The following is a 16,989-nucleotide window of genomic DNA, read 5'->3' as shown; positions in this document are numbered from 1 at the left end:
ATTTAAAATTGGAAAACAACAATGGATTTTAAAACAAAACCAGAAAATCTGTCACTTTCTTAGAGAATCCAGTATTAGATTCCAGCATGGTGGCTTAGAAAACAAACATATAACTTTGTGGCTTTTATGTCTCAAAACCTAGGGAGCATACACATTAGTATCATATTTGGGGCTAATTAAATATTACGACTCACATGTGCTGCAATTAGGGGTTCCATGCATTCCAAATTACTGAGCAATGTTTCTGGGGCAGAGGAATGGAGGTTGCTGCACATTGTTCTTCACAGAGGGGAAGGTATGCGCATAGTAGTGGTGTTTGGAGCTAACTGTGTTTAGGTCCAAGTCTAGTCCACAGAAACACTGATGGCCTAATAGCCTACAAATTGGAGCATCTAAAAAGAGTCAGCTGCTCACCAGTGAATAGCACTCTACTGGTTAAAGTCCAGAGCAGACACCTGGAACAAGTGTGTGGCACAGGAATTATGTAACATAAGTGGGATTTAGGTTGTACCACGACAGGGATGGGAATCCAGACAGAGAAGTAAGTACAGGGCTTTGAAGATTTTCCTAAGGTATTTTTCACTTACTTCTTATTGGGGGAATACAAGGGATCTTTTCTCTAATAAGGATCAATCTGCTAGCTATGTACAAGGTAGAGTGGACAGAGCAAGAATAAACAGGAATATTTGGGAAGGGGTTAATAAGCCTCTACACAAGCTAAATAAAAATGTAAGGGGACCTGGCTTGGGCATGACAGGGCTAATAACAAAGAAGGGCCACATTTGAGGAGTATTTGGGAATGACAACTTCAGTAGCATCTATTACAGCACTACAGCAGTCTAGAGGTGAATAAAGGAGGCGTTATTAAATGCAGAGGCCACTGTGGTAAGGGTGGGTGCCAGGCTAGTGGACAGCCAGGTGTGCACATTTTTTAAAATAAAGTGAGTTTCCACTGGAGTGACAGAGTGTGGGAAATGAACATCTGGGTTTCTCTTGCTCTGCACCTGCTGGGCCAACTCACAGTGTCTTCCTTCTTATGCAGAAAACAAACTCTGTCACCTAGATGCACTTGATTCAGGATATACACACTGCTATTTCCTCTCGTACCTCAGGGTGAAAAGATCCAGCAGACATTTGTGTGTAGACAACCAGCAGTTTGGAGTAAAATTGTCCTCACTTCCAGTACAGAGATTGAAATATAAGAGATTATTTCATCAGTATCTAATGGGACCTTTAAGATCTCAAGGTACAAGGAAAGAAAAGGTGAGTAGCAAAGGGGTCACGCAGCAAAAATATGAATTATAATTGAACATTGCTTACAAAACAAGTGAGTGGAAAGACCGGGTGATAACTGGGTCAGCAAAGTGTTTGCCTTGTAATCCCAAGGACAAGAGCGTGATCCACCTGAAATATATACTTTTGTGTTTAAAAGGCCAGGAGTGGTTGGGGGATATTTGTAATCCCAGCACTTGGGGAGGCAGAGACAGGTAGATCCCTTGGACTCCCTAGGCAACCAGCCTAGCCAACCTGGTGAGTCCCAGGTTGCCTGAGAGAGAACTGGTCGACCCATGGCCTCTGCAGGTACTCACATATGCACACCCATGTGCATGCACAGCTTTCCTCCTAGCTTTTGCTCGTATACATTCATGAACATGTACACACACACACACACACACACACACATACACACACGGATTGCACCTCTACCACCTCCTAAGATAATTACTTGGTGACATTATCTGATTATAGTTACAAATAGATACAACAGTAGAAATAAAATGATTACGAGGGCAAACTTCCTCATTCAGTGCAACAATGAGAGCTGTGAGCCACAGGGATAGAGACTAGACAGGGGCGTCGACCTTACCAGTAAGGACAAATCACTAATGAATACCTGTCTGTCATTAGTGCTCAGGGGAAGGTAGTCAGTGTGCAAGTCTCACAGAGGAGACTGCAGACTCATCACTGGGCTCCATTCTCTTAGTAATGTAATATGAAGCCAAGGACGTATGATTAACATACGTGGAGGTCATAGGCAAGAACGACATCTCATACATGAGTCATGTGCATGAGAGTCAAGATACCTCCAAATCAGTATTAAGAAATTGTGCTTTCATGGACAACACAGGCAATGGCTTGTCAGTTAACTCAGCTGTAAGAGGAAAGCGAGGTAGAAGGGGGTAAGGGGCAATGAAACTAAGTCAAAAGTAGGAAGCTAATTTATAAGATACTATTTTGGCACTCATTTTTCTTTTCATTCTTTCAATCCTATGGTTTGTTTTCTGATAAAAATCAGATAACTTAATTCATACATACAAGGCCACACATAATACAGGAGAGAACCCCCAACCCCTGTGACCATTATTCTTAGATCAGGATACATGCCATAAAAAAGATGTCGGACACTGTCATGCCACACAGCCAGCAAGGACTCCATGCTATTCTGTTACTAAGCAATTCAAACCTTCATCTTTTTCCCCTCCCAGGACTACACACCATCCATTTCTTTTATTATTATTATTATTATTATTATTATTATTATTATTATTATTATTGCATGTGTGTATTTCTGTTCACAGATGCACATACTCATGCATGCACATTGACGTCCAGGGGCTGACATTTGAGTGTCTTCCCTCAACTCTCCCTCCATCTTTTGGATTTTGAGACAGGTTCTCTGACTGTACTTGGACTTCACTGATGAAGCTATCAAGGAAAGCCCACAAGACACTACTATTCTGCCTCCCAGGGCTAGAGTTATAGGAGTGCACAGCTGTCCCATGCCTGGCTTTCCCCTGGATGCTAGGGATCTGAACTCAAGTCCCCATGCTTGCATAGCCATCTCCCCAGCCCCACCTCTTCTCAATGTACCTCAAACCCTTCTATTCCAGTTCCGCACATCAGCTCTGCCATCTCTGGTCTTCAATCATGCTATTCTATCTCCTGCTCCTCAATCCCACCAAGCTCCTTCTCACTTCTGGGCTTTCACTTGCAAAGCTCTCCCTGATCCACACTCTTTGCCTAGGTAACTCTTAATTGTCCAAGTCCAAAGATCATCTCTTTGAGGAGGTCTTCCACTAAATATCACAAGGTCATATTCTTCAGGCCCCATGTTCACTGGACTTAATAAAGCCATGATATCATATTTACATATGTGATGACTGGATTGCTGCTTTTCTTCTCTTCCAGCAGCTGGCAAGCTCCACGTGGGAAGGCAGACTGTATCAACCACTTTGTTTGCCACTGTATCCCCAGCTTATGGGGGAAAAAAAGAATCTGCTCAGAAATGGTGCTGTCACTGTTTGCCAAATGACTGAACTGCAGACTGTCATGCTCTGAGAACTGTGCCAATTTCTTTCCCATACATACTCTTATCTGCAGATGAGAGAGGGTGGGAAAAGAAGCAGTCTTTTAAAACCAACCAAGACTGCACAGCCAGTATGTCTTATAGCAGAGAGTCAAACCTAAATGCATCTGGCCTCATCTTCTGTTTTATCTGATTTGCTCAAGAGCATCGACAGAGGGTCACTTAATTATTTTGCCTTGCTTCCACTCTCTATATCTCTCTTGAGTCTGGAAGCTCATTTAGGATGGAAATAATACCATGTAATTTTACATATTCCTCACATTGCCTTTCTAAGAGAAACTCGGAATTCTATGTTCATGTAATGAATACTTGGATTAATAACATTCTTTAGTAATAATACCATGAAAGCATTCTCAAATTGAGTTCAATGCTCTGTAACAACCTCTCTGAGAGAGACACACACACTAACATCCTAGTGTATTGCAGGCATATGAAGGACTTATCTTCTATCTGAGTACAGAGGAAATAACTAAACATTTTTTAAAAGATGCGGCATTGGCAAAATGAAACAGACACACTATGAACATTTCTTCTCCTACTCACTGAATATTTGCTGAGCGCATTTTCCCTATGCCAAGTACTCTTACGGGTGCCAGGAACCAGAGACTAAGTTGTGGGCTTTTCCCTTATGGAGCTATGTGGTAGCGATGGCATTAGAGTGATAAAAATAAATAATCTTAAATTAAGATAGCATGTTCTATACTTGAGGTGAGGACAAGGAGGAGACTTGAGAAAAGAAAAGGCAGCATGACTAACTCAGTCTGGGGGGTGGGAACAAGGCTAAGAGTTCCTGTTCTTTATTTACTAACTGACACTGGGCATGTCAGGTTTTTCTTTTATCCTTTTTTTTTTCTTCCCTGCCCCCATATTTACAATACTTAACTTTCACTGTTACTCCTCTCTACATGCTTAGAAAATCCTATTCATTAGCATCTAAAGGTAGGCAAGTAACCGTTTGTGAATAAGAAAAGGCTAAGAGTGTGTCTGAATTTACCAATAACCAGTAAACTTGTCCACTGTCAGACATGGTTATGGGATAGACAAGACAATGTGTGTGAGGCTCTTTGTAAGTGATCCTCGTTTCCATGACGCAGGGACTTCAAAGATGATATTCCACATTCTTCCACTAAGGTGCCAGTGAAAATCTGGTAGCTCTAACGGGAGAGGCTGTGAGGTCAGCCAGACTCCAGTGGAATGACTGCTCTGAAGCAAGCTCACTTCCCTGCCTCACCTGTCTAATGTCCTTGTTTACTTATTACTGTCCATGGTGGTTTTTCCTGCATGTGATAACACAATGAAGGGGTCACAGTGTGGTAGATGACTTCCCTGTGCTATGTGGACTTTCTAGTCAGCAGTGTCATCAGCCAAACCAGCTTTATTAAATATACTGTCCCGGGTATTTTGTTATAGCTACAGGAAATGGACTAGCACAAAATATGATCTGAAAATAATACCGACAAAGGTTTGAATGCATGCATCTTCTTGCTAGTTCTTAAATGTAAACTTCTCTTATGCTGTAGGACAAAAAGCCCCAACTGTGTGAGCTAGTGACTTCATAGAACACCGATTCTGAATCTTCTTGTCCCTTAAATTCTTGTCTCAGAATTAGCATCCTGAAAATGCAGACATATAGCAAATGGAAAGGTCAGTTGCTGGCATAATCCCTCTTCTATGCACTGCTACTATGTACTATGGACCATTTACTGTACACAATGTGAGTGGCTTTGTATGCATATTGGTAGTATAAGATAGGTTTTACCATCACAACCCCAGTTTTGCAGATGGGGATACTCAGGCTCAAGGAAATACCTCCAAACCTGAGACTGTTTGAAACTATTTTTCCCCTAATTCTAAAAACTACATTGTTACTGTACCCACCCCACTGAATTTGGGCTGTACATCCTGAAACACGCCAGCACTGACTGGCATGCTGTTTTGATGCGTCACTACCATGACTGTGGGACACTTTGAATGAGCACAATCTTTAGAAACAGCTCAAGCAGTTGTTTTAAACACTGCTCACAGCTTGAAGCTCTGGGAAAAATCATTTAACGCTTTTCTTCAAGATTCTGCAACTTACCTCTGCAAATGTTAAAGACAGTAATCTTTTTCAATGTTAAACACTTTACATCTGCCTTTTCTATGTGTAACAGAATGGTGCCTAGCACTGGTTTGGTTGTTGGTATGTGTGTGTGTGTGTGTGTGTGTGTGTGTGTACATGGTCATGTATATGTGCAAATGTGTGGGGAGAATATATACACTGTGATGTGTATATAAATGTTGAGGTCAAAGGTCAGAATAGGATGCCTTCCTCTGTTTGTTTCCACTTTAGGTTTTGAGGCATCCTTTCACTGAGCATGGAGCTCACTGGCTGAGCTAGAATGATTGGCCAACAAGCTCCAGGTATCCTGGTGTTTTAGCTGTCACAGCTATGGGATTACAAGTGCATGCCAACATCTTGTCTGTCTTATTATAATACAGGAGTTTGGGATCCAAACTTGGGTCCTGATGTTCATACAGAAAGCACTTTACCAATTGAGTCATCCTCTATTCCCTAAGTTGACAATTTTCAGAAACCAAAATTGAGCCAGTGTAATTAATATTAAATAATAATATACACTGTGATATTGGTCAGAAGAACATAATCTTCAAAAATGCATTTTCATCCATTCAAATTATTTTAAATATAATTTAGAAATATGTGGTTAGTAATCTTGATATAATTTTAGAAGACAGTTCAATAGTTATGAGGTAGGTAAAATATGAAACTAGATTTGAAAATTAAAAGCCGAAAAATGTTTTATTTTATTTAAGTATTACTCTATGTGAAATTATAGAATTTTGTACATTATTGGTAGGCTACTAGAGTTCATCTAATCTAGTACTTTGCTCCAGAGCTGCAAACTAAAGAGGGAGAGCTATAACAAGAGCTTCAATGGTGAAGATTTATAGTGAGATGGAGCCAGGTTCACATCATGACTCTGCCTCTCAACAGCCCTGTAAGTCACAGAAGAGGGTCTTAAAATGTCTTCGATAGAAAGCAGAAATGATATAATTGTAACAAAGAATTCTCCTCAAAAACTTAAATCACTTTCATTATTCATCCATCCATCCATCCATCCATCCATCCATCCATCCATCCATCCCCTCACCCAACAAATATGTATTAAGACCATATGCCTTCAGGCAAATTCTTTAGCACTTTCTGCCTTTGTTTCCCAAAGAGCCTTAAAATGGGGATCTATGTGAGAGTGTCAAACAATCTCTGTGACAGTTGTAAATAAGTTAATGTATATAAAGTGTTTGCAGTTTCTCCTGGTACACTGCAGAAGTCAAGAATATTGGAGATTATTATCATTCTCCTACTACCCTGGTGTGTTGGGAAAAATGATGGACTCTGGGGATATAATTTAGGAGCCCTATGTAATATTTTCCTTCCAATTACTAAGCATCTCATTTACATAGACCCAATCTCTCACTCTATTGCTCAGCTGCGAGAGCGAAGCCGTTTGGAAACTTCTTCACGAGGGGTCTGTTTTGACAGTGCTATCCTTCATATACGAGAAGAAAAACACTCCATATGGAAAATCTGTGCATAAAACTTCGTGCTTTCCTGAAAATATCTCTGCAGTCTCAGTTGGCCTCCTGGGTGAGAAATGATGAGCTCGTGAGTGCAGGAGGAGGTTAGCTGTGTCCCCACAGAGTAAAGCAAAGTTAACTGGTCCTCTGGAGGATTGGGCCATGCATGTCATCCCGGGTGCTCAGAACCCTAATCAGCAATAACAAGCCACAGAAATCCAGTAATGGTTAGTTCATTGTCCTCGGTGGTTCTGTGATGGTCAGGTGAGTTAATGAGAATGCAGATTCCATAACTCATGTCTGATGAGTTAATGTAGATTCCCTTAGCAGTGCCTTGGAAATCTCAGGATGTGACAGAAATCCTATGAACTCTTACTTAGATTCTGTGTATCACAGAGAATGCATAAAGCTTTGAGTGGCCAGAGAGCTTAGTTCTCTTCTTCCAAGAAAACATTACCGTATCCAAGAGAAGCAAAGGGTCAATACACCTCTATGGTCTTGAAAGAAAGCTCTCTTCAAAACTCACAATGATGTACTAGTCTTATGCATAAGAAATAAAAAGGCATAAGCTTTTCACTATGCAATCTCTGTCCCTCTGTCTCTTTCTCTTTCTCTGTGTGTGTACATACATATGAACACACTTGTGTGCATCCATGCACATCTTGGTCATCATTTTCTCATAAAAAAAAGCTGAACCATCCTTGCCCAGGAAAAGAAACAATCAAATCCAGAAAGCTACATTCCTGAGGCCAGCAACATGGCCTAGCAGATAAAGGTGTCTGCTGGCAGGGCTTTGACATTTTCTTCAGAATATTATGTACAAGTTGAAGCAGTTCTTCTAGCATCTGGGTGGAGTTTGGTCCCTGGGATCTACATCATGGAAGGAGGGCTGAGTCCTGAAAGTTTTTCTCATACTTCTACACGTCATAGCATAGGTTTGCACAAAGGCATGCTTGTACCTGCATGCAACACGTGCATGCACACAGACAGGTAACACATATTGTTGCCCTTTTTTTTTTTAGTGGACCATCCTCTCTCTGTTTTTTTTCTGCATTTTCTAACCCTTCTGTCACTCTCCTATAAGCTTTCTTGCCAGTTTGTCCCTGGTATATATTTTTTAAGCTGCTGTGGTCAGGTTTAGACCTCAGAGAGTGCCCTAACCCTACCCCCCATTCCTCTGCAGGTGGAGGTAACCCAGTTTAAATTCCTCTGCATAATTCCCCTTCACTGAGACATCTCAGTTCTTGACTTTGGTGACCCAGGAGCTAGAGTGCTGAGTCACCCTCATAGGGTTACCTGCCCTACAGTCAGAGAGGAAGAGGCAGTGGGCATTCGAGAGGTAGAGAGCCTTGGATCTTGTTTCCCTTCCTTCACTCACTGTGTGACCTTAGATAGTTTCAACTTGGGCTAAGAAGCAAACCCTGTTCTTCTACAGAAAAATATCATAGAGATATGTTAAGTGACTTGCTTAGCATCACAAGAAAACTGTTGATTGTTCTTGTTCCTTTAGTTATTAGAGGAAAAGAAGAATGATGATACTTACCATCTCCAACTGTCGCATGTCAAGTGAGATGAATCTTATGATTGAGCAAAGCTTTCATTGTCAACTCGGCCACATCTTCCCTCTATGCAATCTTGTGCTGTGTTGCTTATTACTATAGACTTTCTATTTTGCACTTTGTGTGTTTACAAGCCACACTGAGTACTTAGAGTCCTAGAAGGAACAGATAAGCAGTCTCTAGACTGCAGCTCTTCATACACTAAGGGAGACTTTCCTCAAGCAAACCCATGCTACGTTCACTCAATGGAACTAGAGTTCAAACTGTCTCTTGAATCCCTGTTCCTGTTGATAGCTCATTCTTCACATAACTGGTGTCATTCGCAAAGCCTTTTCTGACTGCAATTATATGAATTAAAGTACATCCTGTTCTTCCACAGTATTCTTTGCTCACTTGTCAGGGTCCTTTCTGGAATAAGCTCAGTGCAGGCAGAGGCAAAGTCCGTGAGAAGATGGTTTCACATTCAGGGCCTTACTGATGTAGATTCAGGTAAATCTGCATTGAAGGAGACCAACCTAAGCACTCAGGATGCTTACTATTGCCATTGGCTTCTTCACACTAACTGCTTTCAATTGTCTTAAAGATAGACTTGAAGAAATTTCTGTGTATATATTACCCTGTGTACATGTTTGGAGTTTGCCATTAGTAGAAATCTTTGAAGACCATCTTTTTTATTCTGGGCACTGAAAAATATGGAAGAATACAATGAACACAAGAAGCTTGTGCTGGATTTGGTGTATGAGCTGCAGATGAATCTAGCTAACTTCACTTGGGTTCACGGCCTTCCGTTACATCTTGCATGTAGCAAGTGTTCAGAATGTACTCATCAGGTGGACTGATGTTTAGGAAGCATAACCAGCTTCCTGTTTCTTTCTTCAAACTCTTTCCCCTAAAAGGGCTTCTCAGGCCAGGGAATATGAAGCTATCAATATTGGAGAGATTATTTTATAGATTTGTTTTATCTTATGTTTATGAGTATTTTACTTGCACATGTATACGTGTAACACCTGTGTGCTCAGCACCCATGAGGGTCTAAAATGTTATCAGATCCCCTGGCATTGGAGCTATAAGTGCTTGTAAGTCACCACATGTGTTCTGGGGACTTAATCTAAAGAAAACCATGGTTTTTCTCAAGAACAAACACTGATCTTAACTTTGGAACCATCTCTCCAACCCCCAGAAATTCTTTTAAAAGGAAAACCAACAACAACAACATCAACAACAACAACTAGCTTAACTGTAGTCTGAAGACCAGAAAATCACCTTGTAGGAAAGATTCGGTCGTTCCTTTGAACATTAGCTATCCAGAAAAATCACAGCATTGGAGCAGAAGCCTAGTTCTTTGCAGTAACAATCCTAGAGGCTTCTAGAAGCTTCTCTGAATCCTTTACAAGAGCACTCTGACAGGGATAGGAAACATCAGGATGGTTGCATGACACCTGGAAGGTCATACATCCCGGCATTAGTATCAGAGTTGGGAACTGCTTTGAGCTTTCCTGACTGTGCACTGTACTTGATTATGCTGATTACTATGGATACAGATGAAGACTCACTACTATTGTGAAATAACAATGCGGGTTAATGATATTCTTTATTTTATTCCTAGAGGGGGAAATTACAGACATGAAACCAATTAAGCCACCTTTCTTTCTTTGCAAAGCTGTTTGAGTTGTCCTAAATGAAGATCCTCACATTGTGCTTACTACACAATGTCTTAGTAAAGACAGACTAATTTGTTCTCCTTTCCCAGATTTTACTGAGATAGGCACTGATAGTGGGGCTGTCCAGGTTTTCCCTTCTGAGTTAAAAATGACTATGTTAATATGCTAGCTCACAAAAGGCAGTACTAAATGGGCAAACCAAATATTTTGAAATGAATATTCAACAGTTGATCTCTTTTCAGAGGTCCAGCAATGCTGCTCTTGGAAATCTCTATTAGGTAAAGGCTCTTGATTGCCCTTTCCTGAACATGGCTATGGGAAGGCTGTCCTCCTGTGATTGACAAGGTGGCTCCAGAGAACAATGGGAGACTAATTTATGTGTTCCTCAAACTTTAAATAGTTGTACTTTAGTTCCAGGGCTTCAAAATATCTGCCACAAAAACCTTTTGCATAGAAGGATGTCATGCCACATGTACATTGTTAATGTAACTATGGTAACCTCCCAAAAATGCCACCAATGTGTCTGTTTCATACACAAATGAGGTGACAGCTGTGGAGTCCATGTCTGCCTGTAGTATAATAGACATGAGCTAAGACAAGCCTGGGTCAGAGATTACAACCCATTTACAGTAATCAGAGCTTTCAGATAACATCACAACTCTGAAATACAGAGTGTAAATGGAAAGTCAGAAGCCACTGGAAAAGAGGGCTCTACTCCATAGCTCTCAAAACTAAGTGTCCTAACCTAATGCATTTGTCTTTTTAACAGGTGCTCCAAAATGAGGGTGGACAGGACCTCTGATGTGTTTTCCAAGTCAGCATCTATTTTCTCTGCTTCTTAGGGGCCATATTTCAGTTCACTGGATGAGAGGATTCTATCCAAGCTAAATGTTTTACGGTGTAATGGTACTGGATGCAAAGCTTCTATAATCATTCTGACTGATTGTGATAGTTAGTCCTTTCAACCCCATTTGCCCAGATACTCTGTATTACAACCAAAGAATCACAAAGTTGGCAGATTAAGGAAGACATACCAGATCACTTAGGTATAATCAGTAATAGCCTATTTATCAACCAAGTAACTGATAAACTAATACAAGGTCAATAAACCATTTATTATGTCTATATCTCTTCCTTGAGACATGGAAACTAAACTCACATATATACCCTGGATGGTGACATGAAAGATACACGAGGGAGAGGGAGGGAGTGAGGGAGGGAGGGAGGGAGGAAGAGTGGGAGGGGGAGGGAGTTTTAAAGTGAACTTCATTTAAAACTTTAATAACAAATAGTTCACTTGTGCTCTCTAACATCTTGCAATTTACTGAGCTTAGCCTTTGTTCTTTGAGCCAAAATAAGAGAGACTACATGTTTTTCTGACATCTATATAATTTTAATTTTATTCTGAATAAAATATTAATCAAAGCTCTATTCATGAGTTAAAGATATTTCCATTGTTCTCAGAAACCAAAATATGATTCTAAAATGGAAGCTGCTTTATCTTCAGATTGGTTTAACCCAAAATAGATGTTCAGCATAATAATTTTAAAAACTTAAATACAATATTGGAGCAGCCTTATATTACAGCCAGAATGAATCAGAGAATAACTATTTGCAGCTGAAAAAGAAGTTGCAACAAAGAACAGTGAAAGCTTAGTAAAAACAGCACCTATGCCTGTAATGTATCATACTTTATAGTCAGTTTATGGCTTATTTAAGATGACATAAAAGCCTCCAATAAGATAATTGATGATTATTTATAGTTAGATGAGAGAAGAAATAGAAATATGACTGTAATAGTAGATTTATTTCTTAGAAGTAGCTTTTAAATACTTGTTATATTTTCTGGATATGTCACAGAGAGAGAATATTTGTAATAGAGCAGCTCAGGTCAAGAGCCCAATATCAGGCTCTATACTGAGGCCGAGGGACAGTTTTCTCAAGTTTGACCTACTTGTTAATTCACAATTCCAGCCTCTAACAGAAGCTACCTATGACTATTTTGTCAGAGCTACCAAGTGTGGTTGGATCTGGTTTGTGTTTCTTTTGTTTAACAGAATAATCTTTTCTAGTGGTACCTTACTGCTTTTATTTACAAAGGAATGTTCACTCACTCTGTCCTGCATTAGGCTTGTGCTATAAAGATCTCACCCAGGGAGGCCAACAGTCTGACAGTTCTAAGATGTGATGCTATACCATCTTAGTTTGATTTCAAAACTACCCCGTGATAATTTTTACAACAAAGGGGCATGTGGACTTAGTTTGGAAATATCATCTTTTTCTTTTTAATAGTCATCCCTCAATTCCATCATAGAGACAAAATGCCAGGTTTGCTAGTCCCAGAAGAGCCCAGCATACCCATGCTACTTTATGACTTCTGCATAGCTTCAAGACACAAAATGCACCTCGACTATAACAATTCTTACTCAGATTGGACTTGATTCATTTTTTTTTTCCTACTTGAAGTAGATGGCCTTATAGATAAAGGGCACCGGACAAAAATATAATAACTATAATAACAAAAACTTCAGAAAACATGGGAAACAACCTGCCAACATTTGTTTTCCACCCCTCTTCCCAACCAAGCTGCTCAAAACAATACTATCTTTCTGTTGTATTTTAATGTCTCCTTTGGTGAGTATATGGAACACAGGGGCAAACGCTGTTCAGTGAATAGGCTTCTTTTCCCCTTCAACAGTGTTTAGGACTGACAAAAGAAGAGTTTCTGCAGCTAGCTTGTCAGGGGTTAGAACTGCAAGCCTCACATGTGGCCCAGGATGCCTGGCGTTTGCTCCATGAGTCTTAAAATATCAGGAGGTGAACAGCATGGCAGACCAGCTAATATTATTTTATTATACAAGACAGAAAGGTCCTTGCTTTGGGAGTTCACTGGATGATTTCCCCCACTCACAGTTCTGTACTGAGACACCTTCGCACAAAGAGCCAGGTCTATCCCCTTTGCTGGAATAGGATACCCATCACCTGCAGTTCTCTAACTTCAGCATCTATGGAACCCAAGTGAGGTTAAATGGACAGTGACCACTCTAGTGAGATCTTCCAGATGACCCATGACAACTACCTCTTCCTATTATTACTTATCTTATAGGGCAGGGAGCAAATATTGGCCAAGGTAAAAAATTATTCAAAGAAAAAGAACTCTAAAAGTTGGGACGGCTGTGAAGAAATCACTTCAAAGCACTGGAAGTGGATTGATTAAAGTTACTGCCTGCAGAGAAACAGTCCCTGTATGCAGCAGGCATATCCACAGCCAGGTAAGAGCCAGTGGATGTGAGCTTTCCATATAATACCACACTACAATTTTGGCTCTTGAATAAAGGTATCAGCAAGCCATGGAGTCCCCAAACAGAGAAACTCACACTGCGCCTTTATTCCACGTTCTTAAGGTCTATTGTTAACTGAAGACTCCTTGTCTTTTCAAATTCCTTCATGTGAATGGATGAGGCCAGACATCTGCCAGGATCCCCTTACATTTGCAAATTAGAGACTTCATGACACACAGGGCCTTGGAGCCAGTAATACCACTTCGACTCCAGCTTTATACAGGTCAAAGTATAAATCTTCTTGAACTTTCGCCACTCCTCAAGTTTCTGCTTTTAAAAATGAAGTAATAACCATACATGAGTAATATTAATTGCCTAGATGGTTGTGGTAAATTGAACTACAAAACAAGATAACAGTATCGACTCAAAAGATCCTACAGGAAAAAGTCCAAGTCAGCAGTTGTTCCCTCTGCAAATTTTAATTCATCCTCATTTGTCTTATCTGAATCTTCGAATGAACAAACTAACGACAGGATGGGAATTAGGAGCCTTTGCCAATGTGGTTCAGGCACTCAAAGGCGTTTACACTCTGATCCCTCACTCTTTGCATAGTCGGGTTTGAGGCTATTGCTGTGGATACCGCAGGCAAGGTCCCTCTGGAGTAAGTACTACTACGGAATCTTCCAGCCTGCGCATCCATGCCTGCTGTCCGGCAAAATACCCAGGACGAACTTTCCAACCTGACCAGTGTGCAGGACACCTCTTGGCTGCTAGGCTTTTCCAGGGGTGGGAAGGGAACCCAGCCAGCCAAGGACTTCCCCCTGAGGTAGCGGTGACCGCAGGAACCTAGGAAACACCGAATTGGCAGCAGCCCACACCCCTCTCCTTGAAGCACAAAGGACACTCGGTGGCAAACTTTCCTAGCTGGTGACCCCAGAGCAGAATGCCTGGAAAAGATCAAGACTTCCCAGAAATTTCCACATCTACAGCAAGCCTCCTTGAGGGGCTATCCCTTCTAGGTTCAGAACAGTTTTCTCCTTGGACCACGTTAATAGTTGAGTATGTTCTCTCCAATGCTCTGACTTCAATATCCTCAATGTTTTGTTAATTACACTCCTTGCTCTTTATTCTTAACATCGAGGCCATTGCCAAAACATTTTCCTCTCCCCACAACCTGCCACCTTCCTTTCTCTCCTTTTGACCCCATTTCCAACTCCCTGAGTCTTCTGTCTGTGCTCTTCCCAGGCCTCCAGCGTCTTTCCCCTGGTCACAGACCCAAGCCTTCCCTTCTCTTCCTCACTCTGAGGGGTCCCTAAGATTCTGGGGGGCTCAGCTCCAATCACTGCCTTTTGCTCATTTCTGTTTGGCCTTCCTTTTCAACTATTGCTCTCCCCTGCCCTGCTTCATTTTGAAGACAAGAGGGTGATCAGTAGATTCTCCTTTCCCGATTTCGCCGTTTTTTTTTCCTCTCTAGCTCGAGAAACCGCGCCCCCTTGTTCCCCTTAAGCTCTGCGATCTCATCCCGAGGTTTCCCAAACGCTGTAGGTTCCACCAAGCTGCCAAGTTTGTCTCTACTTCCTCCCTGCTGCCTCCCACACCTCCCGCTGCCTCCCACACCTCCTGCTGCGGCCCAGTTGGTCCGGGCACTTACCCTAAGGCTGGGCTGACAGGGGTATTGGGGTGCGCACGGAGCGGATGGTGGTGGCAGCAGCAGCCACCAGCCGGAGGATGAGGACCGGCAGAGCAGCGCCTCCACCCAGCCCGCAGCGCGCACTGGCTCCTTGGGGGACCCCCAGCAGAGCACCAAGATGCAAGGCGAGACAGCCGCAGGAGCAACAGCTGCTGCTCGGGGCTGGGCTAAATCGCGTTCTTGGGGGTCGTGGTAGAGACAGGAGGGATTAGAAAAGAGGGTAGAAGAAATGAGGTACAGAGGGCGGGGCAGGGAAGGATCCGGTCTCAGGGAAGGCGCCCTAAGCGCCTCGGGGTGCGGTGGCACGGATGCCGCTGCCAGAGAGGACGCCGGGGCCCCGGTCCCCGCCCGGCAAGCACTGCAAACCGGGGCGCACGGGCCTCGCCTCGCTCCACGGCTTGCTGCCCGCGCCCTCCGTGCGCCCCGCTTTGTGCTCCCTGCAGCCGGCGTGCACCTGGTGTAAGCAAAAGCGGTCAGCTGATGGGCTGCGCGCCGATTGGCTGCTCAGCCGTCTCCTCCCCTCCCGTCCGACCCCCTTCCCGGCCTCCCCGCTCCCCCTCCCGCCCCCTACGCCCGCCTAGGCGCAGTCCCGCGCTGGGGCACCATCTGTAGCCCGCCCAACAAAGGGGCAGCTCGGTCCCGCCACCCAGGGCCTGCCAGATCGCTGCAACGCCACTACAGCCGCTGCAGGGAGCAGAGAGCCGCTCCTTTTTTTTTCTTTCTTCCTTTTTCTTTCTTTCTTTCTTTTTTTTTCCTTTTTTTTTGAAAATAGGGACGAAAGGCTGCGACTGGGAGAGGGAGGCAAGGACAGGGGGAAAAAGCCTTTGTAGGAACGCCATAGTCACAATGGGACTGCAATGGAGTTTAAGTATGAGACCTGACCCATCCTTTGGAGATAGGTGTCTATGTGGTGCAAACGTACATACATACCTGCGGCGGAATTGGTTCATGCCCTATGCAGAACCCAGGATAGTTCTAGGACCCTTAACTGTATGGCAAAGTCACTGTGAAATTCTGGGGGCTTTCCGGAAACAATTCTGAAACTTTGAAACTGCAGTTTCTGTTTGGTTAGGTGTGAAAGTTGTGTTCACATTAGCAGACGATTGATTGAAAGTGCAGACTGTTTGCAGAGGGGGCTGAGGGCAAGGGTGGTGGGTGGTGGCAGGCAAGAGTGAGGAAGTGGGGGTGGCGGTGGTTGAAGACTGGACATGAATCCAGGTCTCAACTTCAAAGTGACAGTCCAAAGCAAGATTCACGAGAAGCCTTTGATACATGTTATTGGGGGAATCAGCTTTAAGAGAGAAAGCATCGTTAGTCATCAACATTGAACAACTTTGAGAAAGAGAACCTGATTTTATTTCCCCAGTATATGCAAGCCAAGAAATTCTGGGGAATTTGGAAGACTACATTATTACAGAATTTACTTTTGAAGTCGTTTAATGCTAGGGGAGAAATTCTGTAACAATAATCTTACTTTCTTGATCTCTATGGCTTTCCCCACTGACGTCTTGCATAGGTATCTGAGAAGTGTTTGCTTCCACTTGTCAGTCTGTTTCATTTTGTTCCAATAGTATTTTGTAGCTACAGGGAGGTCAAATAAGGTACCTTAATAGGTTCTAGGGAAAGACAATGTTAGGATGCAGGTTAGATAATGAATGAATTGCAGAGAGCCAGAAGAAGAAAAAGAAAAAGAAAAAAAAAGACAAGTTTAGATTAGACTAGGCTATCTGTTTTTGTCTCTTCGTTTTTCATGTAGACTGCATGTAGGATAGAGTTTAAAAGGAGTTATGACTGGAAATAGAAACGTATATGTGCTCTTTCAAGAGGACTTAGAAAGTCTGTATCTTCTTGG

General features: G+C 42.4%; 1 protein-coding gene across 1 annotated transcript in view; it reads right to left on the bottom strand.

The window, feature by feature from the left end:
* Lrrn1 (leucine rich repeat neuronal 1) overlaps nucleotides 1-15,616 on the bottom strand; it is a 41,127-nt gene extending 25,511 nt beyond the window's left edge. Inside the window, exon 1 of the mRNA XM_028773091.1 lies at nucleotides 15,099-15,616. The gene's annotated coding sequence lies outside the window, so the exon portion shown is untranslated. The remainder of the gene's footprint in view (nucleotides 1-15,098) is intronic.
* Between the last annotated feature and the right edge of the window lie 1,373 nt (nucleotides 15,617-16,989).

This window comes from Grammomys surdaster, unplaced genomic scaffold (assembly GCF_004785775.1).
Source record: "Grammomys surdaster isolate TR1022 unplaced genomic scaffold, NIH_TR_1.0 220, whole genome shotgun sequence".
NCBI classification, from domain to species: domain Eukaryota; kingdom Metazoa; phylum Chordata; class Mammalia; order Rodentia; family Muridae; genus Grammomys; species Grammomys surdaster.
Note: the sequence above shows the minus strand (reverse complement) of the source record. Positions and strands in the feature narration are given on the sequence as shown.